The sequence below is a fragment of the Mustela nivalis genome (genome assembly GCF_964662115.1).
Source record: "Mustela nivalis genome assembly, chromosome: 8".
In the NCBI taxonomy this organism is placed as follows: domain Eukaryota; kingdom Metazoa; phylum Chordata; class Mammalia; order Carnivora; family Mustelidae; genus Mustela; species Mustela nivalis.
The window spans coordinates 88,883,498-88,906,205 of NC_139027.1; the positions used below are offsets into that span (position 1 = coordinate 88,883,498).

The 22,708-nt window shown below is 39.0% G+C and overlaps 1 long non-coding RNA gene across 1 annotated transcript in view; it reads right to left on the reverse strand.

Annotated features, from left to right (window-relative positions):
- Positions 1–11,784: 11,784 nt before the first annotated feature.
- The window catches only part of LOC309871345, a 45,802-nt gene continuing 34,878 nt past the window's right edge, over positions 11,785–22,708 (reverse strand). Inside the window, exon 3 of the long non-coding RNA XR_014315221.1 lies at positions 11,785–12,888. This is a non-coding gene — a long non-coding RNA (uncharacterized lncRNA). The remainder of the gene's footprint in view (positions 12,889–22,708) is intronic.

The following is a 22,708-nucleotide window of genomic DNA, read 5'->3' on the forward strand; positions in this document are numbered from 1 at the left end:
CTCTTTCTCTTTTGGATTAGTTTGGCCAGAGGTTCGAGAAACCACTTCTAAATGTCTTCTAAATGTCATTTTTGTCTTCTGTGTCATTTTATGGGAGCATTCAGGCTGTTCACATTGAGAGAAAGAATCTTATTGATTCTTTCCAAGAACAGCTTCTAGTTTCGTTGATGTGTTCTACTGTATCTCTCATTTTTATCTCATTGATCTCTGCTCTAATCTTATTTCTCTTTGTGTGCATGGATTAGGCTTAATTTTTTATTCATTTTCCAGTTCTTTAAAGTGTACAGGTAGTTTTTGTACCCAGGATTTTTCTGTTAAAAAAATAGAGTGAAGCTTGGATGGCTATGTATTTCTACCGTAGGACTGCCTTTGTCATACCCCATAGGTTTTGGACGGATGTGTTTTCATTCTTATTCTTTTTCATGAATTGTTTAAGTTCTTCTTTGATTTCCTGGTTGATCTAAACATTCTTGAACAGGATTATCTTAGATTTCAAGTGTTTCAATTCCTTCCAAACTTTTTCTTGTGGTTGAGTTCCAGTTACAAAGCATTGTGGTCTGAGATTATGGAGATAATAATCTAAATCTTTTAGTACTGGTGGAGACCTGGTTTGTGACCCAGTATGGGATCTACTCTGGAGAAAGTTTTATATGCACTGGAGAAGAATGAGTATTCTCTTGTGCTAAGGTGGAATATTCTTTTTTTTTAATATTTTATTTATTCACTTCACAGACAGAGATCACAAGCAGGCAGAGAGGCAGGCAGAGATAGAGGAAGGGAAGCAGGCTACCCGAGCAGAGAGCTTGATGCAGGGCTCGATGCCAGGACCCTGAGATCATGACCCGAGCTGAAGGCAGAGGCTTTAACCCACTGAGCCACCCAGGCTCCCCTGGAATATTCTTTATATATCTATGAGGTCCATCTGTTCCAATGTGTCATTCAAAGCTCTTGTTTCTTTGTTGATTTTCTGCTTAATTGATCTCTCTATTGCTGAGAGTGGAGTGATATGATCTCCTGTAATTAACATATTATCAATATGTCTCTTTATTTTGGTTAAAGGTTTGCTTATGTATTTGGCTGCTCCCATGTTGGGGATATAGATATTTACAGTTGTTAGATCTTCTTGTTGGATAGACCCTTTAAGAATGCTATAGTGTCCTTCTATATCTATAACTAAAGTCTTTAGCTTAAAGTCTAATTTGTCTATTATCAGAATTGCTATCCCAGCTTTCTTTTGGGGTCTGTTGTTATGAAAGATGGTTCTCTATACCTTCACTTTCAGTCTGAGCGAATCTTTAGGTTCAAAATGAGTCTCCTGTAGACAGCATATAGATGAGTCCTGTCTTTTTATCCAGTCTGCAACCCTGTGTCATTTTATGGGAGCATTTAGGCTGTTCACATTGAGAATGATTATTGAAGAATATGATTTTATTGTCATCATGTTGCCTGTGAAGACTTTGATCTATAGATTGTCTCTGTAAATTTCTGTTCTATATCACTTTTGGGGACTTTCTCCTTTTGTGGTCACATATTCTTTCAGTTTCTGCCAGTCCTGGATGCTCTTTATCTTTCCATTTGTTCTGAATTATAGCCTTGCTGGGTAAAGTATTCTTGGCTGCATGTTCTTCTCATTTAGTACCCTGAGTATATCTTGCCAGCACTTTCACTTGCCAGTTCTCTGTGGACAGGTGTGATGTTATTCTGATGTTCCTCCCTCTGATTATAAGGAATCTCTTCCCCCTAACTGCCCTTAAGGTGGTTTCATTGGTTCTAAGATTTGCAAGTTTTACTATTACATGCTGGGGCGTTGGTTTATTCTCCTTGATCTTGGGAATGGTCCTCTCTGTCCCTAGGACACAAATGCTTGTTTCATTCCCCATGTTAGGGAAGCTTTTAGCTATTATTTGCTCAAATATATCTTCTAGTCCTCTCTCTCTTTCCACACCTTCAGGGATCTCAATAATTCTGACAGTAGAACATTTCATGGTGTCATTTATTTTTCTCTAATTCTGTTTTCATGGATTTTAAACTGTTTGTTCCAGGCCTCCTCCTCTTCCTTCTTTTCTATCATTTTGTCTTCTAAGTCACTAATCAGTTCTTCTGTCTCATTTACTCTAGCTGTTAGAGTATCTATATTAGATTGGATCTCATTGATAGCATTTTTAAGTTCTGCTAGATTAGCTCTCATTTCTGCCCTTAGAGAATCTATGTAGCCATTGATGGTTTTCTCCATTCTAGCTATTGTCTTCATAACTGTTACTCTGAAGTCTATTTCCAACATCTTGCTTATATCTATATCCATTAGTTCTGTGGCAGAGGTCACAGTCTCTGACTCTTTCCTATGTTGGAGATTCCTCCTCTTAGTCATTGTGTTGATGGTTGGTTGAGGGAATGTTCAGAATCCAAATTATTGACCACAACCCAAGCAAGATGCACCTGTTTTATAGGGACCTTAGGGTTGTCAGCCTCTTTTCTTCCAGCCTGTCTTCTGTGGGAGCAATCTGCCATCCTTTTACTCAGGCAACTCTGGGCAGAGTGACCCTGCCCCTGTGTGTATGTCGGGGTGGGGGGTCTCTGTGAAAACTAGTTTTAGGGGGCTTCTTTCTCTGGTGTCTTTCCCTAGTGACTTTCAGTGTCTCTTCTGAAAGTCAGAGCAGAAGTAACTGTATCCAAACTTTTGTCTCAGAACCGAGAGAAAACAGTCTGCTCTCCACTGAGCTCTCCAGGCCACATTATCTCTGTTTCTTTCTGTGCTGCTAAAAACTGCAGCAACCTGGGTTGTGTGCCCCATAGCAGCACTCCCAGCCCTTGCTTCCAGGTCCAGACACATCTCTGCCCTTTGTGTTTCTAAAGCTGCCAGCCACCCTCAGTTTGCACGTGTACCGCTGGAGCTCCAGATTTCAGTCTGGGAGCTGCCCTAAAGTCCTTTCCCTGCCACTACTGCTACAGGTCTGTGAATCTGTGCCTGGTCCCCAGGGCAGGAGGCTTTGTGCTCTGGTGGCACAGGATCACAGAGCCTCCCTCCCCCTTCCGCGTATCTTCTGATCTCTTCCTGACCACCCACCAGAGACATTCTGTTTGTAGAAATCCAGATATATCTTCTTACATCTCAGCTGATTCCGTGGGTGTTCAGAATAGTTTGTAGATATCCAATTCAATTCAGGGGACTAGTTGAAATAGGGTTCCCTACTTCTCCACCATCTTTTTCTGTTTCCCAGAGGTAGAATTCTGTGATTCATCAATTGCCTATAACACCCAGTGTTCATTACATCAAGTGCCCTCCTTAAAACCATCACCTAGTTACCGTATCCACACACCCACCTCCCTCCTGCAACCCTCAGTATGTTTTCTAGAGTTCAGCACCTCTTATGGTTTGTCACCCTCTCAATTTTCATCTTGTTTTATTTCTCCTTCCCTTACATTCATTTGTCTTGTTTCTTAAATTCCACTTATGAGGGAAATAATAGAGTATTTTTCTTTCTCTGACTGACTTATTTCACTTAGCATAATACCTCCAGCTCCATCCAGGATGTTGCAAATGGCAAGATTTCATTTTTTTTTGATGGCTGAGTAATAGTCCATGGTGTATATATACCACATCTTTATCCATTCATCTGGATAATGAGACATCTTGGCTCTTTCCATTTTTTGTCTATTGTGGTCATTGCTGCTATAAACACTGAGATGCACGTGCTCCTTTGAATCACTATATTTGTAACCTTTGGATAAATATCTAGTAGTACAATCACTGGGTAATAAGATTTTCAACTATTTAAGGAAACTCCATAGTGTTTTCCAGAGCAGCTACACCAGTTTGCATTCCCACCAACAGTGTAAGAGGGTTCCCCAGAAAGCACATTTTTAATACATTGCTGGTTTGATTTGCTAACATGGTGTTTAGGTTGTTTTTGTGTTCACAAGAGAGCTTAGGTTTCAATTTTGTTTCTTATATTGTACTTATTTGGAAACTTTCATGGTTATATTAGCCTTACCAAGGGATTTGGAAATTAAAAAAAAAACAAAAACAAAAACCTGAAAGAGTTTGTGTGTGGTTTGAATTTTCTATTCCTTGCATATCTGGGAGAATTTTCTATGTGGGCTATTTTATTTTTATTTTTATTTTTTTTAAAGATTTTATTTATTTATTTGACAGAGAGAGAGATCACAAATAGGCAGAGAGACAGACAGAGAGAGAGATGAGGAGAAGCAGGCTCCCTGCTGAGCAGAGAGCCCTATGCGGGACCTGGGATCATGACCTGAGCCGAAGGTAGAGGCTTAACCCACTGGGCCACCCAGGCGCCCCATATGTGGGCTATTTTAAATTGCTGATTCCATTTCTAATCATTCAAGTGTTCTATTTCTTTTTCATGCAGTTTTAGTGTATTTCTAGTGAGAGCTTTGTCCATTTCACCTATGTTTTGAACTTAATTGACATAACATTGTTCATATCTTATCACACTAGCATTTGTAGGTATAGTCTCTCTCTTACTTATAATATTACTTATTTGTGCCCTCTCTTTTTTTTTCTTGATCAAGATTCCTAGAAATTTAAAAATTTTGTTGCTTTTTCCCTACAAGAACTAACGTTGGCTTCATTAAATACCTCTGTTGTGTCTGTTTGATATTTTAAAATTTCTCCCATTTATTTCTTTTGTCCTACTTTCTTTGAGTGTTGTCTGTTTTTTCTTTTTCTAATTAATTATCTCATTAATATTCAAGCTTTTTCCCTAATATATGCATTTAAAAGTTTAAATTTTCAAGTATCATACTAGTGTGTCCTACAAATTTTGCATATTGTCTTTTTATAATTGTCAGCTTGAAAATTTTTTCTGATTTCCACTATAATAACTCTCTGTCCTGTGAGTTATTTAGAAACATGTTTTTAAAGTTTTGAATTAATTTTTAAAATTAATCTTTTACTTAGTAAATTCTCACTTGATTGCATTGTAGTCTGAGAATATAATCTCTATAATACCTATTCTTTGAATTTTTTGAGACTAGCTTTGCAGCTAATATTTGTAAATTGACCATGGATATTTGAGAAGAATGTGTGTGTCTAAGTTTTAGAGTGAATAAAATACCTATTAGATCACCCTTGTGATATTAATAAGCTAAAGTGCTGAAAGGAGACCCCACCATAGGTCTAAAGCAAATAGAATATGATTATTTGCAATTTCAGTGATACAGAATGGGGAGCTCTGCTCCCCATGGTCCATTATCCTAAGACCCAGATTCACTGGGCTCTGTTAACTATCAAATGTGCTGTCTAAGACCATCCTCTTAGTAGAGTCTACACGCTGGGACAGCAGGAATGTGTCTGTTTTCTTTGCCTTTGTTCCTTCAGACAGTGGCCAGCACATAGTAAGCTTTCACTAAGTGTAAGTACATGAATCAATGAAGAAAGAATGGTCCCTTAATTCACATACCAACAAAACTTAATATATATTTTTTTCTTTTTAAACTTTGCTTATTTTTTCAATTAACAATACATAATTGTGGCTTAAATTTTAAAAAGATATGAAATTGTATACAGTGATGGTTTTCCTAGCTACCCAATTCCCCTTCCTGGTAACAGCTTGTTTATATTCCCCAGAGGTATTTTATATATACCCAAGCAACCATGCATATGTATAGTTTTTTTTTTTTTTGAAAGACAGAGAAAGAGAGAGAAAGAAAGTGAGAGAGTATGCACGCACTTGTGTGGGGGGGGGGGGGGGCAAAAGGAGAGAGAAAGAATCCCAAGCAGGCTCCACACCCAGCGTGGGGTACCATCTCAGGTCTCCGAGATCATGACATGAGCTGAAATTAAGTCACTTGCTTAACAGACTGAGTCACCCAGGTGCCTCTGTATAGAATAGTTTCTGACGTATTCTCAATCATAATAAAATGCCTTATTCTTCCCCTTAGGTATTCCATTATTTCTGAATTCACATTTCTGAGAAAGTGTTTGGTGTCAGTCTGTTGAAGGGACACTAGGTGGCAGCATACAACCAGAAGCTGGAGGCCAGTTGGGGATGGGGGTAGGCGTGGGGTGGGGGATGGGGGTTTAAACAGGGGTTTCACATGGTTGTCCTCTGCACAGCAGGTCTCCTGAGCCGCCCTGGCCAAGTTTGTCTGTGTTGGTGTGTGGGTAAATGTTTATCCAATTTTAATAAATGAGTCCTTGGTTGAGTTTTTAATCTATTACAAATTGAGCTATAGAACCTGACACGGAACTTATTTGTTGAAAATAATAAAATTTTAAAGCCACTCCCAATCCAAACTCCCCAATACATCCTCCAAGAGCATACATATGCCTAGGCTCATCCCTCAGAATTGTTAGTCTAAAATGATTTAAACCAACACGACACACATAATCTGAGGTGTTAAAGTAACAATGGAAGCACCCTTACTTTCTCCATGCTTTAAGTTTTCCCTTGCTTTAAGATTTTCCCTTTCCTTGACCATTTTTCTCACATGATTACTTTTCTTTTTTTTTTTAATTTATTTATTTTCAGCATAACAGTATCATTATTTTTTCACCACACCCAGTGCTCCATGCAATCCGTGCCCTCTATAATACCCACCACCTGGTACCCCAACCTCCCACCCCCCCGCCACTTCAAACCCCTCAGATTGTTTTTCAGAGTCCATAGTCTCTCATGATTCACCTCCCCTTCCAATTTACCCCAACCCCCTTCTCTCTAACTCCCCATGTCCTCCATGCTTTTTGTTATGCTCCACAAATAAATGAAACCATATGATAGTTGACTCTCTCTCCTTGACTTATTTCACTCAGCATAATCTCGTCCAGTCCTGTTCATGTTACTACAAAAGTTGGGTATTCGTCCTTTCTGATGGAGGCATAATACTCCATAGTGCATATGGACCACATCTTCCTTATTCATCCATTTGAAGAAGTCCCAGAACCTAAGTCAGGTTCGGTGGGGTGAGGTTCGGAGCCGACGACTAAAGAAAGAATTCTTAAGACGTTGCTGGTGCAAAAGGTGATTTATTAGAGCACGGGGACAGGGCCCGTGGGCAGGCGGAGATGCGGCTGCCCCGGGTTGTGAGGGTAGGCATGTTATATACCCCATGGTTGGGGGGAGGTGGTGAAGGGATGGGAGATTTCAACAGAGTTTTCACATGTTAGGGAGGGCCTACAAGGTGCCGGGGGAGGCCTTGCCCTTATGGCCTGATCAATGTCATCTTTAGGTCAGGCATTAACATCAAGACAGTTGGGAGATTCTTGGTTGGGTGGTGTTTTTTTTTTTTTTTAAGATTTTATTTATTTATTTGACAGAGAGAGATCACAAGTGGGCAGAGAGGCAGGCAGAGAGAGAGGAAGGGAAGCAGGCTCTCCGCTGAGCAGAGAGCCCGATGCGGGACTCGATCCCAGGACCCTGAGATCATGACCTGAGCCGAAGGCAGCGGCTTAACCCACTGAGCCACCCAGGCACCCTTGGTTGGGTGTTTTGATCCTGCTATCATTTACATTCCCTTCTACCTCAGCCTCGTCCAGTTTATGGTGGGGAGGGAGACATTAGGGCTTCAGGAACTGAGAGTTATTTGCCTCTGGAAATTTGTGCTATTGATAAGGTAATCTCCCTGTTTAGGTCTCTAGGACATCTATAGAGCAAGGGAGATTCCTGTTCTGCAGAATTGCGATCCCTGCAAGTTAACTATTTATCATTTTATGGCAGTCAGGGGTGCCTGAGGAATGCCACACATATGGAGGGGAGCGGGTGAAGAGGGGGTGCAAGGCGCCAGCTTTTGCTTTGTCCTCAGCCAGCCTCCTGCTCCCTCATCACATTGAAGGGCATCTTGGTTCTTTCCACAGTTTGGCGACCATGGCCATTGCTGCTATAAACATTGGGGAGCAGATGGCCCTTCCTTTCACGACATCTATATCTTTGGGGTAAATACCCAGTAGTGCAATGGCAGGGTCATAGGGAAGTGCTATTTTTAATTTCTTGAGGAATCTCCACACTGTTCTCCAAAGAGGCTGCACCAACTTGCATTCCCACCAACAGTGGAAGAGGGTTCCCCTTTCTCCACATCCTCTCCAACACATGTTGTTTCCTGTCTTGCTAATTTTGGCCATTCTAACTGGTGTAAGGTGATTATCTCAATGTAGTTTTGATTTGAATCTCCCTGATGGCTAGTGATGATGAACATTTTTTCATGTATCTGATAGCCATTTGTATGTCTTGATTGGAGAAGTGTCTGTCCATATCTTCTGCCCATTTTTTGATATGATTGTCTGTTTTGTGTGTGTTGAGTTTGAGGAGTTCATTATAGATCCTGGATATCAACCTTTTGTCTGTACTGTCATTTGCAAATATCTTCTCCCATTCCGTGGGTTGCCTCTTTGTTTTCTTGACTCTTTCCTTTGCTGTGCAGAAGCTTTTGATTTTGATGAAGTCCCAAAAGTTCATCTTCGCTTTTGTTTCCTTTGCCTTTAGAGACATATCTTGAAAGAAGTTGCTGTGGCTGATATCAAAGAGATTACTGCCTATGTTCTCCTCTAGGATTCTGATGGATTCCTGTCTCACATTGAGGTCTTTTATCCATTTTGAGTTTATCTTTGTGTACGGTGTAAGAGAATGGTCGAGTTTCATTCTTCTACATATAGCTGCCCAGTTTTCCCAGCACCATTTATTGATGATTACTTTTCTCACCAAACCCACGGCCACCCCTTCTTTTCTGTCCTGGGGACAATGCCTCCCTCATTTCTCCTACTCCTTTCTAATGAAGTTTGAGGAAACATAAGGATCAAAGTGTGTGTATTTCTGTTATGGAACCCCCTCACCCATACAGATTGCATTCTATATTTTGTTGTGCATACCTTTTTATTTAACATATACCCTGGATAATTACTCATCCGTATACAAAGAGAATAATTTTTTAAAGCTTTAAAAAATTGTGCTATAACTCACATACAGTAAAGTGCAATCTTATGTGTGGTGCTTGATGCTTTTTTTGCAGGGGTTCACACCTGTGTCACTACCAACCCCTCATGACATAGAACATGTCCCAGCTCCCAGCCTGCCCCTCCTGCCCCTTTCTAGTTGCAACTTCCTCCAAGTTACTACAATTGTGACTTACAGGGAGAAAATCAACTGTTTTAATGGCTGCATGGTAATCTCATGTATGGATGTGACTTTTGCTATTATAAATGAGGATAGTTGGACTATCCTTGAACACAAGCCACCTCTTGTCTTTTTACCTTTATAGGCAAGCCCAAACTCACTTTATAGAAAACACATATAAGGTAATTTTAAACAGAGTCTGGTCTTGCTATGTCTTCCTTTCATTTCTATCTTTATTCTATACAGACTCCTTTCCCTCCTTTGAATTCCTGTTGTTCTTGTCTCACCAATCAGTACCCTGCATCCTCTTGCTCTTGCCTTTAAGGCAATCTTCAGCCTCTCTCCTTAGAACAGACACACCCTAAGGGCCTGGACCTGGGACTCATCTCTTTGCATTTCTATGCTTGGCCCAGTGGTTGGCAAAACCAGATCAAATTCAGTGTCAGCTTGGTAAACACATTTGAATGCCAATATATTAGATTTTAGGATTGTTAAAAATGTGTAACACTCTCAAGGGTCAAACATCTGTCTGTTAAACCGATATATATATATATATATATATATATATATATATATATATATATATATATTAAACTGTGGAGCAGATTAATTGCTTAATTTAATAGCTCTAATTAGTTCTTCTTACTAAGGCTTGTACTACAGCACTCTCCTACATAGGCAGTGCACTCACCTAAATTAGCCACGAGTTATTTATGCAATAAATACTACCAGGAATCCACACACACCAAGTTTCACCAATTGCACCAATAGAGTCTGTTATAGAAAAAGAAAACAGAACAAAAATTCTTTCCTTCGCCTTTCTTCCTTTTTGGTCCAGGGTACAATCCTGGATCATGTACTGAATTTAGTTGTCTCTGCCTGTCTTTTTCTTTCCTTTTTAAATTTAAATTCAAATAGCCAACATATAGTGCATCATTAGTTTTTGATGTAGTGTTTGATGATTCATTAGTTGCATATAACATCTATATAATATCTAGTTGCATATAACATCCATCATATCAAATGCCTTCCTTAATGCTCATCACCCAGTTACCACATACCCCACCTACCTCCTTTTCCACAACACTCAGTTTATTTCCTGGAGTCAAGAGTCTCTCATGGTTTGTCTCCCTCTCTGATTTCTTCCCATTCAGTTTTTCCTCCCTTCCCTTATGATCCTCCATGCTATTTCTTATATTCCACATATGAGTGAAGCTATATGATAATTATCTTTCTCTGATTGACTTACTTAACTTAGCATAATACCCTCCAATTCCATCCATGTCAATGAGAATGTTATATATCCATCCCTTGTTGATGGCTGAGTAATATTCCATTGTATATATGAACCACATCTTCTTTGTCCATTCATCTGTTGAAGGGCATCTCGGCTCCTTCCACAGTTTGGCTGTTGTGGACATTGGTGCTGTGAACATTGGGGTGCATGTGGCCCTTCTTTTCATTGCCTCTGTATCTTTGGGATAAATACCCAGTAGTGCAATTGCTGGGTAGTAGGAGAGCTCTATTTTTAACTACCTGAGGAACCTCTCTGCTGTTTTCCAGAGTGGCTGTACCAACTTGCATTCTCACCAACAGTGTAAGAGGATTCCCCTTTCTCCACATCCTTGCCAATATTTGTTTTTCCTTGTTTTGTTAATTTTAGCCTAACTGGTGTAAGGTGGTATCTTATTGTGGTTTTGATTTATATTTCCCTGATGACAAATGATGTGGAGCATTTTCTCATGTGTCTGTTCTGCCAGTCTTTTTCAATCTATAATAGTCCCTTAGCCTTTCTTTATATTTCATAATATTGTCATTTTTAAAATCCCATTCCATTTTATTTTTGTTTATTGATTTTTGTTATGTTCAGTTAGCCAACATATTGTACATCATTAGTTTTTTATGTAGTTTTCAGTGATTCAGTAGTGTGTATAAGACACAATGATATGGAAAAAATTCCATGCTTATGGATTGGAAGAATAAACATTGTTAAAATATCTATGGTGCCCAGAGGAATCTACATTTTCAGTGCCATTCCTATTAAAATACCATTGACTTTTTTTTTTTTTTTACAGAGCTGGAACATATAATCCTAAAATTTGTATGGAACCAGAAAAGACCCAAATCACCAGAGGAATGCTGAAAAATAAAAACAAAGCTGAAGCTGGGGATATTGCATTACCCAATATCAAGCTATATTACAAAACTGTGATCATCAAAACAGTATGGTATTGGCACAAAAACAGACACATAGATTAGTGAAAACAGAATGGAGACTCCAGAAATGGACCCTCAACTTTACGGTCAACTAAACTTCAAAAAAAGCAGGAAAAAGTATCCAATGGAAAAAAAGACAGTTTCTTCAATAAATGGTGCTGGGAAAATTGGACAGCCACATGCAGAAGAATGAAACTGGACTATTCTCTTATACAACACACAAAATAAGTGCCATTTTTGAAGAGTATGTGCCAGTTACTTTGTAGAGTATCTCTCAATGTGGGTTCGTCTGATGTGTCTTCATGATTCAATTCAGGTTGTATATTTTGGGCAATACCACAGAAGTGATCTTGTGCACTTCTCAGTGCATTGTGTTAGGAATCTGTGATGGTTCATTATTGGTGACGTTAACTTTAATCACTTGGTTGAGATAGTATCTGCTAGGTTTCTTCACTTTGTTACACACACTGTTTAAATTAATTCCTCAGGAAAAAAATTTTTTTTAAAGATTTTATTTATTTATTTTGACAGACAGAGATCACAAGTAGGTAGACAGGCAGATTGGGGGTGGGAAGCAGGCTCCCTGCTGAGCAGAGAGTGAAATGCGGGGCTCAATCCCAGGACCCTGAGATCATGACCTGAGCCGAAGGCAGAGGCTTTAACTCACTGAGCCACCCAGGCGCCCCTATTCCTCAGAAAATTATTATAATCTTCTTTCTACAAATGAGCACACTGAGGCACAAAGATGGAGATAACTTGCCCAAAGTCATACTCATAAGCCAGAATCTCAACCCAGCCCTTTTGGTTCCAAAGCAAGCACTCTTACCTGCCAAGCTAAAGGGAGACTTTGGGGGCTGGAAGACTTGGATGTTCTTGGCCTGTGGAGAACTGTTGGAGGGCAGGGAATATGTGGATGGACAGAAACATGAAGTGTAATTGGCTAAGCCTCTTTATTAGTATCTCTGGCTTGGGGCTTGGTGTATTACCCCAAATATATGATTTGTGTGGGCTTGGGCCTTCTCTGGAATGGCAGGGCTGGACTGCTTGAGAATGTCACTATTCCAAATCCCCATTTTGGGGGTAAGTTCCTTGTAGTTGTTCAGAGGTCATGATGTGTCCCCAATCTTGGTTTCTTGGCTACATCTATGATTTGTATTATAGAAGTATAGTGAAAAAGTTGTCATAATTGAGTCATGAACAAAAAGAGTTGATCTATATTTTGGAATTCTGTGTGGACAAGAGATACAGACCTGTTTCACAGATAACTCCCTGTCTGTTCATGCCCAAGCTCACTGAGGGCTAGACGCTCCCAAGCACCAAGGCTTTGAGCAGACCTGTGCCTGATCCTTTGTTCTTTTCCTCCAGTTCTTTTGACCTGGCTTCCCCTAAGCCCTTCCTGACCCGTGAAAAGCTCTTGGTCATCTTCTCACTCCCTTGCTTCCCCAACTGCTGACTCACTATGTGCTCACAAGGTACAGTTTACCATGCACTCCTTCCCCACACCTGGCACAGCTCCAGCTTTCACTCAGTCAAGTTTCTTCTGCTTCACAGCAGTATTTCCAGATTCTCAGTCTTAGTTTGGACCACCTGGAAGGAAAGTCTGGGGAAGGAGGAAACTAGAGTAGTTAGTTATACATCAGCTCCTGTCAGTCATTTGTTAAGCTTTAATTTTCCTGCATATCTGGCCTGCTGTACATGCATGCTCTGAAAGAGCCCTTAGGCACAGAGATCAGATAAGGCAGATGGGACTGACTCTAGTTGATACTGGAAAAGGAAGGGTCTGAAGGCTACTGATGAGAAAGAACAGTGGCAACCTGGTTCATAAGCTCTTAGGATTTTAGAGCAGAAAAGGAGTTTAGAGACCATCTAGTCCACTTTCTCCCTCTCCCCCAATGGAGAGAAAACTCCATTTATAAAGAGGAAACTCAGATGGGAAAATTTCCTGAATTTCCTGGATTTCTCCAAACTTCACTGTTATTTTTTAAATTTTATTTTAAAATTTGTTTTCATTTTTAAAAAATTTTAATTCCCATGTAGATAACACAGTGTTATATTAGTTTCAGGTATACAATATAGTGATTTGACAATTCCATATATTACTCAGTGATCATCAAGATAAGTGTACTCTTAAATCCATTCACCTGTTTCACCTGTCCCTCCACCCACCTTGAACCATCTGTTTGTTCTTTGTAATTAAGAATCTGTTTTTTGGTTGGTTTCTCTTTTTTTCTTTTGTTTATTTGTTTTGTTTCTTAAAGTCCACATATGAATGAAATCATATAGTATTTATCTTTCCGCCTGGCTTATTTCATTTAGCATTATACTTTCTAGACCCAACCATGTTGTTGAAAATGGCAAGATTTCATCTTTTTTTTAATGGCCAAATAATATTTCAGTGTGTGTGTGTGTGTGTGTGTGTGTGTGTGTGTGTGTTTATGTGTGTGATGGGTACTTGGGCTGCTTCCATAATTTAGGTTGTAAGTAATGCTGCTATAAACATAAGGGTGTTATGTGTCCCTTTGAATTAGTGTTTTTGTGTTTTGGGGGGGTTAAATATCCAGTAGTGTATTTACTGAGTCATAGGGTAGCTCTATTTTTAACTTTTTGAGGAAATTTCATACTGGTTTCCTGAGTGGCTGCATCAGTTTACATTCCTGCCAACAGTGCACGAGGGTTCTTTTCCATCTGCATCCTCACCAACCCCTATTGTTCGTTGTGTTGTTGACTTTAGTCATTCTGACAGGTATGATGTGAGGTGATATCTCATTGTGGTTTTGATTCGTATTTCCCTGATGATAAGTGAGAGGTTAAACATCTTATCATGTGTCTGTTGGCCATTTGTAAGTCTTCTTTAGAGAAATTTCTTTTCATTTCTTCTGCCCATTTTTAAATTGGATTGTTTGGGAGTTTTGAGTGTGTGTGTTGAGATATGTAAGATCTTTATATGTTTTTTGGATGCTAATCTTTTTTTTTTTATTTTTATATTATTTATTTTTAAAAATTCTTTTCAGTGTTCCAGAATTCATTGTTTATGCACCACACCAAGTGCTCCATGCAATACATGCCCTCCACAATACCCACCACCAGGCTCACCCAACCTCCCACCTCCCTCCCCTTCAAAGCCTTCAGTTAGTTCCTCAGAGTCCACAGTCTTTCATGATTCAGATGCTAACTTTTTATTGAATATGTCATTTGCAAATATCTTCTCCCATTCAGTATGTTGTCTTTTACTTTTTTTTTTTTTAAGATTTTATTTATTTATTTGTCAGGCATAGAGGGAGAGCGAGCGAGTGAGCACAGGCAGACAGAGAGGCAGGCAGAGGCAGAGGGAGAAGCAGGCTCCCTGCCGAGCAAGGAGCCCGTTGCGGGACTTGATCCCAGGATGCTGGGATCATGACCTGAGCCGAAGGCAGCCGCTTAACCAACTGAGCCACCCAGGCGTCCCTGTTGTCTTTTACTTTTGTTAGTTGTTTCCTTTGCTGTGTAAAAGCTTTTTATTAATTTTAATTTTTATATATATTTGTTTATTTTTGCAGTTTTTTAAATTTTTTAATGTTAGTCACCATAAAATACATCATTAGTTTTTGGTACAGTGTTCCAAGATTCATTGTTTAGGTATACACCCAGTGTTCCATGTAATATGTGCCCTCCTTAATACCCACCATCAGGCTCATCCATCCTCACATCCCCCTCCCCTCAAAAACCCTCCGTTTGTTTCTCAGAGTCCACAGTCTCTCATGGTTCATCTCCCCATCCAATTTCCCCAATTCATTTTTCCTTTTCTTCTTCTAATGTCCTCCATGTTATTCCTTATGTTCCACAAGTAAGTGAAACCATATGATAATTGACTTTCTCTGCTTGACTTATTTCACTCAGCATAATCTCTTCCAGCCCCATCCTTGATGCAAAAGTTGGGTATTCATCCTTTCTGATGGCAGAGTAATATTCTATTGTATATATGGACCACATCTTCTTTATTTATTCATCTGTTAAAGGGCATCTCAGCTCTTTCCACAGTTTGACTGTTGTGGCCATTGCTGCTATGAACATTGGGGTACATATGGCCCTATTTTTCACTACATCTATATCTTTGGGCTAAATATCCTGTAGTGCAATTGCCAGGTCATGGGGTAGCTCTATTTTTAATTTTTTGAGGAATCTCCACAGTTTTCCAAAGTGGTGCACCAATTCACATTCGTACCAATGATGGTGCTGGGAAAATTGGACAACTATGTAGAGAAGAATGAAATTGACCATTCTCTTACACCATACACAAAGATAAACTCAAAATGGATGAAAGATCTCAATGTGAAACAGGAGTCCATCAAAATCCTGGAAGAGAACATAGGCAGTAACCTCTTCAACATCGGCCACAGCAGCTTCTTTCAAGAGACATCTCCAAAGGCAAAGGAAACAAAAGTGAAAATGAACTCCTGGTAGTTCATCAAGATAAAAAGCTTCTAGGGTGCTTGGGTGGCTCAGCGGGTTAAGCCTCTGCCTTCAGCTCAGGTCATGATTCCAGGGTCCTGGGATCAAGCCCCACATCGAGCCCCACATCGGGCTCTCTGCTCAGCAGGGAACCTGCACCCCCCGCCCCCTGCCTGCCTCTCTGCCTACTTGTGATATATATCTCTGTCAAACAAATGAATAAAATCTTTAAAAAAAAAAAAAAGATAAAAATCTTCTGCAAAGCAAAGGAAACAATCAACAAAACAAAGAGGCAACCTATGGAATAGGAGAAAACATTCGCAAATGACACTATTTATTTAAAAAAAAAAAAAGATTTATCCATTTGAGGGGAAAAAAAGAGAGAGTTAGCCCAAGGGGGAAGGAACAGAGGGAGAGATTCTCAAGCTGGTGCGGGGCTCAATCTCACAACCCTGGGATCATGACCTGAGCTGAAACCAAGAGTCAGATGCTCAACTGACTAAGCCAGTCAGGCAACCCAAAGCTTTTTATTTTGATATAGTCCAAATAATTTGTTTTTGCTTTTTCCCCCCTTTCCTTAGGAAACCTATCTAGAAAAAAGTTGCTATGGCTAATGTCAGAGAAATCACTGCTTGTTGAGCTTCACTTTTGTCATATGTAAAGTGAAGATTAAAAAATAGTATCTAACCCGTGGGTAGTGCAGAGTACACCATAAATGTTAGGGGTCATTTTAGGAGAAAGAGACTTGGATTAGTTAGCTATTGCCACAAATCATCCCAAAACTTAGTGCATGCAGTAAGATCATTTCTGAAATGGTGCGAGATGAGCTCTGCAGACCTTTTCCCAAGCAAAACAGCCAAAACAGGCAAAGATTATTTGAAAGAAATAGCCATGTAAAGTCTGAAAATCCTAAGGGCATACAACACATGGAAAAACACTTATTCAAGAAGTTCTAGAACTCTTGGTAAGAACAATGAGTCAGTGGCACTGAGATATGATCTCCCCTCTTTCCCTCCCTGAAGCTCTATTCCAGGTGGATACCATCAATGAGATGGTCTCTTCCCCTCAACTCTTAATTTTGGTCTACAGATTTACCCTAGAAGGGAAAATATGCTCATATCTCTCATCTCTCTCCAGCTCCATGTTCACAAGAGCTCTATTTAAGACGAGTGGCCAAGAAGCCTATTGCTATCTTTCTCCACCTATGAGCACCCACACATATGGCAAAAGCAATACTCCAGTTATGACAGGCCAAGAATACCGGGTGCTGATTGCCTGTACCCCAGCTCATTCATAAGACAGACATTCCATACCTGAAAAGGTAAGTTGAGAAAACCTCTGAAAGCTGAGGGGCTGTGTCCCTGCTTAGTGCCATGCTATTAAAGCAAGGACATCATTCTAGGAGCAGGGGACAACTGTCCCTTTCCCCAGAATCAAAGCAGTGGTGCAGTTGTTCTGTGAGGGAAAAAGACAGGTCATAAGAATGACATAGGGCTTTGTAGTTCTCCTCAAGGGGACTGACTTACATGAGATAGAATATGTGGAAGTTGAAGCCTAATCAAACTTTCAAAAGCAATAGAGATTTTGGTGCTCAGCAATTAAGAGGAGATGGATAACAATGAGGGAATTGGTGGGCCAGCTGTACTTTCCACAGAACCAGGGAAATAGGTAGCTAGGAAGAGCCCTACTGGAGTCAGAGCAAGTCTCAAAGACTGATTCAAAGACTACTCCTTTAAATGGACCCCAAGTTTAATTGGATCATCCAGAGCAATTTATGGCCCAGCATATTGTCAAAAACTAAGCTAACAAGCAGTGGGTGTTAAATCTGACTACAGTATCAGTAGAGGTAAACGATCTAGAAACATAAAAGGAAATAGTCCTTTCCACAGAGAAAGAGAAGTCAAAGCAAGTCCAGCTAGGACAATTGTCCTCCCTGGATGGGGAGGGTTAACGTGACTGTGAAAGAGCTGAACATTGTGCCTTCTAAAGAATGAATAACAGTTTGCATATAGGACAGGAAATGGACATCAATAAAAAGGTCTAGACAAGTCAGTAAACAAATAAGCAACTATAATGTTGGAATAAGTGTTCAGAGTTGCTACATTATATTACTTAAAATGCACAATTTTCAATGAAAAAGAATGAGACATGCAAAGAAACAGGAAAGTGTGACCCATTCACAGGAGGAAAAAAACTAGTAGTAGTAGAAGTTATCCTTCAGGAAGCCAAGATGTTGGACTTAAAAGACAAGTACTAAATGAAAATATATCTAAAGAATTAAAGGAAAGAATTAATTAAAGAGACTGTCAACAAAAAAATAGAAATTATTTTAAAAGAACCAAATAGAAATTCTATAATTGGAAAAGGACAATATTTAAAGTGAAAAATTACTAGAAGAGCTCAATAGCTCTTTGAACCGATGGAATCAAGAATCAGCAAATTTAAAGGTAGAGCAATTGAAATTATGCAGTCTGAGGATCAGAAGGAAAAAAATTAGACAAATGAAGAGTATAAGAGACCGTGGGATATCAACAGCCATACAAACATACACATAGGGGAATTCTTAGAAGGAAAGAAGGTAAAAGAGCACAAAGGATATTTGAAGGAACAATAGTAAAAAACTCTCCAAATTTTATGAAAAACATTAATCTGAATATTTCAGAAGCCAAACTATTTCAAGTAGCATCAGCCAAAGAGACCAACACACAACACAAACAGCTTAAAGCCAAAAACAAAGAGAGAATCTTGAAAGCAGTGAAAGAGAAGTGATTCATCACCTAGAATGGATCCTCATTCAGAAACCATGGAGGATCGAAGGACACTGCCTTCCAAGCGTGAAAGAAAAAAAAAACCATAAAATTTATATTCAACAAAAATGCCATTCAAAATGCAGAAGAAATTAAGACATTTCCAAATAAAACCCAAGGGAGTTTGTCATTAGTAGACCTAACATACAAGAAGTGCTAAAGTGTCTTCCAAGTTGAATATAAGGACACTAGACAAAAACTTGAATCCACATGAAAAAGCAAAAAATACTGAAAAGATATATGTGTATATATATACATATATATGTATATATATATACATATACATATATATCTGTATTTTTGTTTTAAGCATTTTCTTTTCATATATGATTTAAAAGACCGCTCTATAAAACAATCATTATAAAATTGTGTTGATGAACTCCTAATGTATACAGATGTAATCTGTTTGACAATAATAGGACCAAAGCAGGAGCAGGGAACAGAGCTACATTGTAGCAAAGTTTTTGTGTACTATTGAAATCAATTAGCCTTAGTCAAAACTAGATTATTTTAAATTAGTATGTTCATTGTAAACTCTGGGGCAACCACTAAAAAACCACCCAAAAGTAAAATAAAATAAACAGAGAGAGAATTAAAATGATATATTAGAAAATATTTAAATAGAAAAGACAGTCATGGAGTAATGGAAACGCCAAAAAGATGTAAAAAGTGATTACTGAGAAGGTAGGATTTATGGAAGACATAAATCTTACCTTATCAGTAATCACTTGGAGTGTAAATGGACTAAATATTCCAATAAAAAGACAAAGATTGTTGGAATGGGTTAAAAATGATCCAACTTGATGAAATCCCAATAGTTCATTTTTTCCCTTGCTTCCCTTGCCTTTGGCGTTGTTCCTAGGAAGATGTTGCTGCGGCAGAGGTCGAAGAGGTTGCTGCCTGTGTTCTCCTCAAGGATTTTGATGGATTCCTTTCGCACATTGAGGTCCTTCATCCATTTTGAGTCTATTTTCGTGTGTGGTGTAAGGAAATGGTCCAATTTCATTTTTCTACATGTGGCTGTCCAGTTTTCCCAGCACCATTTATTGAAGAGGCTGTCATTTTTCCATTGGACATTCTTTCCTGCTTTGTCGAAGATGAGTTGACCATAGATTTGAGGGTCTATTTCTGGGCTCTCTATTCTGTTCCATTGATCTATGTGTCTGTTTTTGTGCCAGTACCATGCTGTCTTGATGATGACAGCTTTGTAATAGAGCTTGAAGTCCGGAATTGTGATGCCACCAACGTTGGCTTTCTTTTTCAATATCCCTTTGGCTATTCGAGGTCTTTTCTGGTTCCATATAAATTTTAGAATTATTTGTTCCATTTCTTTGAAAAAGATGGATGGTACTTTGATAGGATTTGCATTAAATCTGTAGATTGCTTTAGGTAGCATAGACATTTTCACAATATTTATTCTTCCAATCCAGGAGCATGGAACATTTTTCCATTTCTTTGTGTCTTCCTCAATTTCTTTCACGAGTACTTTATTGTTTTCTGAGTATAGAGTCTGTGCCTCTTTGGGTAGGTTTATTCCTAGGTATCTTATGGTTTTGGGTGCAATTGTAAATGGGATTGACTCCTTAATTTCTCTTTCTTATGTCTTGCTGTTGGTGTAGAGAAGTGCAACTGATTTCTGTGCATTGATTTTATATCCTGACACTTTACTGAATTCCTGTACAAGTTCTAGCAGTTTTGGAGTGGAGTCTTTTGGGTTTTCCACATATAGTATCATATCATCTGCGAAGAGTGATAGTTTGACTTCTTTGCCTATTTGGATGCCTTTAATTTCCTTTTGTTGTCTGATTGCTGAGGCTAGGATTGCTAGTACTATGTTGAATAGCAGTGGTGATAATGGACATCACCACCATGTTCCTGACCTTAGTGGAAAAGCTTTCAGTTTTTCTCCATTGAGAATGATATTTGCAGTGGGTTTTTCATAGATGGCTTTGATGATATTGAGGTATGTGCCCTCTATCTCTACACTTTGAAGAGTTTTGATCAGGAAGGGATGCTGTACTTTGTCAAAAGCTTTTTCAGCATCTATTGAGAGTATTGTATGGTTCTTGTTCATTCTTTTATTGATGTGTTGTATCACATTAACTGATTTACGAATGTTGAACCAACCTTGCAGACCTAGAATAAATCCCACTTGGTCGTGGTGAATAATCCTTTTAATGTACTGTTGAATCCTATTGGCTAGTATTTTGGTGAGAATTTTCACATCTGTGTTCATCAAGGATATTGGTCTGTAGATCTCTTTTTTGATGGGATACTTGTCTGGTTTTGGGATCAAGGTGATGCTGGCCTCATAAAATGAGTTTGGAAGTTTTCCTTCCATTGCTATTTTTTGGAACAGTTTCAGGAGAATAGGAATTAGTTCTTCTTTAAATGTTTGGTAGAATTCCCCTGGGAAGCCGTCTGGCCCTGGGCTTTTGTTTGTTTGGAGATTTTTAATGACTGTTTCAATCTCCTTACTGGTTATGGGTCTGTTCAGGCTTTCTATTTCTTCCTGGTTCAGGTGTGGTAGTTTATATGTTTCTAGGAATGCATCCATTTCTTCCAAATTGTCAAATTTGTTGCCGTAGAGTTGCTCATAGTGTGTTCTTATAATTGTTTGTACTTCCTTGGTGTTAGTTGTGATCTCTCCTCTTTCATTCATGATTTTATTTATTTGGGTCCTTTCTCGTTTCTTTTTGATAAGTCTGGCCAGGGGTTTTCAATTTTATTAATTCTTTCAAAGAACCAGCTCCTAGTTTCATTGATTTGTTCTATTGTGCTTTTTTTTTGGTTTCTATTTCATTGATTTCTGCTCTGATCTTTATGATTTCTCTTCTCCTGCTGGGTTTAGGGTTTCTTTCTTGTTCTTTCTCCAGCCCCTTTAGGTGTAGGGTTACGTTGTTCATTAGAGAATTTCCTTGTTTCTTGAGGAAGGCTTGTACCGCTATATATTTTCCTCTCAGGACTGCCTTTGTTGTGTCCCACAGATTTTGAACCGTTGTATTTTCATTATCATTTGTTTCCATGATTTTTTTTCAATTCTTTAATTTCCTGGTTGACTCATTCATTCTTTAGAAGGATGCTGTTTAGTGTCCATGTATTTGGGTTCTTTCCAAACATCCTCTTGTGGTTGAGTTCTAGCTTCAGAGCATTGTGGCCTGAGAATATGCAGGGAATGATCCCAATCTTTTGGTACCGGTTGAGTCCTGATTTAGGACCGAGGATGTGATCTATTTTGGAGAACGTTCCATGTGCACTAGAGAAGAATGTGTATTCTGTTGCTTTAGGATGAAATGTTCTGAATATATCTGTGATGTCCATCAGGTCTGGTGTGTCATTTAAGGCCTTTAATTCCTTGTTGATCTTTTGCTTGGATGATCTGTCCATTTCAGTGAGGGGAGAGTTAAAGTCCCCTACTATTATTGTATTATTGTATTATTGTTGATGTGTTTCTTTGATTTTGTTCTTAATTGGTTTATATAGTTGGCTGCTCCCACGTTGGGGGCACAGATATTTAAAATTGTAAGATCTTCTTGTTGGATCTGTCCAACAAGAGTTGGAGTATGATATAGATTGAGTATGAAACAGTGTCCTTCATCATCTCTTATTATAGTCTTTGGCTTAAAATCTAATTGATCTGATATAAGGATTGCCACTCCTGCTTTCTTCTGATGTCCATTAGCATGGTAAGTTCTTTTCCACCCCCTCACTTTAAATCTGGAGGTGTCTTCGGTCTTAAAATGAGTTTCTTGAAGGCAACATCTAGATGGGTTTTGGCTTTTTATCCATTCTGATACCCTGTGTCTTTTGATTGGGGCATTTAGCCCATTCACATTCAGGGTAACTATTGAGAGATATGAAAATTTAGTGCCATTGTATTGCCTGTAAGGTGACTGTTACTGTATATGGTCTCTGTTCCTTTCTGATCTACCACTTGTAGGCTCTCTCTTTTCTTAGAGGACCCCTTTCAAGATTTCCTGTAGAGCTGGTTTGGTGTTTGCAAATTCTTTCAGTTTTTGTTTGTCCTGGAAGCTTTTAATCTCTCCTTCTATTTTCAATGATAGCCTAGCTGGATATAGTATTCTTGGCTGCATGTTTTTCTCGTTTGGTGCTCTGAAAATATCATGCCAACTCTTTCAGGCCTGCCCGGGCTCTGTGGAGAAGTCTGCTGCCAATCTAATATTT